This window comes from Dendrobates tinctorius, unplaced genomic scaffold (genome assembly GCF_039654945.1).
Source record: "Dendrobates tinctorius isolate UK_male_01 unplaced genomic scaffold, ASM3965494v1 ptg000133l, whole genome shotgun sequence".
Taxonomy (NCBI): domain Eukaryota; kingdom Metazoa; phylum Chordata; class Amphibia; order Anura; family Dendrobatidae; genus Dendrobates; species Dendrobates tinctorius.
Genome location: NW_027361801.1, coordinates 23,599,916 through 23,601,775, shown reverse-complemented (window position 1 = coordinate 23,601,775; position 1,860 = coordinate 23,599,916).

Sequence of the window (1,860 nt, the reverse complement as noted above, 5' to 3'; positions counted from 1 at the left end):
CACATTCAGGAATGCTGCTTGGCTGGCCCCCTCTTTCCAAGCCAACAGATTCCGAGAACAGAAGTAGAGACTGTGATGGCTCCTGTCCATGTCTCTCTGACTGCCTGGGCACTTTGGCAGGTGGTGAAGAGACAGATGGTTGCTCTTCGGTGCTCTGGTCCTGAGAGGCTGTGGAAGTAATTGAAGTCGATGCGTTAGCTGCCATCCATCCGACAACGGCTTCAATTTGTTCCTCCCGCAGCAGTGGGGTACGTTGAGGTCCTACAAAGCTGCGCATAAAGGATTGTTGCCTGCTAAAACTGGGGGATGCTGATCCACTGGTGCCCGCAGCAGGCTCAGAATCCCCACGTCCTCTACCTGCAGAATCCCCACGTCCTCTCCCTGCAGAATCCCCACGTCCTCTCCCTGCTGAAACTCCATGCCCACTCCCACGCGCCTTACTCCCTGCCTTCTTCATCTTGCCAGACTGCTTAAGATAGGCAGAAAAGTACAAAGGGGGGCCTTAGTGTGCTTATTCCTGAACAGCTGGTTACAGGTACAAGAAACACTAATTTTATGAAGTGTGTGTGTGTGGACTACACTTAATAGGAGCTGATGTGGCCTACACAAGTTCCAAATGTAGTGTTTGGTGAACTTTTTTTGTGGTTTCTTTGTTGGAAACAAACTCAAAGTATGTGAACAAAGAATTGAAACTGATAGTATCACCAACTTTTTGGAGCTATTACAATGCAGGCAGGTAACCTACAATGCAAAAGATGAGGCTCCAAAAAAATTGGGTAATACTAATCTGGCTGCGCCGGCAGGGCACAAGCCAGAAAAAAAGGCTCCTCTATCTACTCCTATATAATGTTTGCAACCAACCAATGTTGATGGATACGGATGGATGCACACTAATAGGAGAAGAAAAAATGAGCTGCACTCAAAGACAAATTTGTGTGAGGCAGTGACGCACGTTGAGCGTCCTACAACCAGACGTAGCTGCAGGACACTCTACTCTGCATGAGCTGCACTCACACACAGTCAGAGACCTCTCAGACAGCCGTGAACAGTGCAGCTAAGTGGGCACTGGCACTGACAGGCTGCAGAAAGGCTCCGCTGTGTACTCCTATATAGTGTTTGCAACCATCGTAGATGGAGACGGATGGATGCACACTAATAGAAGAAAAAATGAGCTGCAATAAAAGAAAAATGTGTGAGGCAGTGACACGCTGAGCGTCCTACAACCAGACGTAGCTGCAGGACACACTACTCAGCGTGAGCTGCACTCACACACAGTCAGAGACCTCTCAGACAGCCGTGAACAGTGCAGAAAAGTGGACACTAGCACTGAAAGGCTGCAGAAAGGCTCCGCTGTCTACTACTAGTGTTTGCAACCAACGTATATGGATACGGATGGAAGCACACTAGATTGAAATTATGTAAAAAATGCAGCTCAAAAATTAAAAGATGTATGAGGCAGCAGTGATCACACTGGGTGGCCTACAGCCTGACGTGGCTGCAGGACCCACTCCACAGCGTGAGCTGCACTCACACAGCCCTTGCAGACAGCTGTGAACACTGCTGCTAGGGCAAAGAAGGCTACAGTGGTGGTTTCTGTAGCCTGGGTAAAGCACTAGATGTTTGGTGGAATCGCTATTTCTAACTGTCCCTCACAGTCTTCTACAGCAGCCTGTCCCTAACTGAATTCACAGCAGAGTGAACCAGAAATGGCGGCTGCGGTGGCTTTTATAGTGCATCATGACATAATTTCGGCAGCCAATCACAGCCATGCCAATAGTTAACATGCCTACATGCCTAACAGGATGTGCCCACACTTCGGAGGATTCCCATTGGCTTAATCAAAGCAAGCAGGCTCATAGC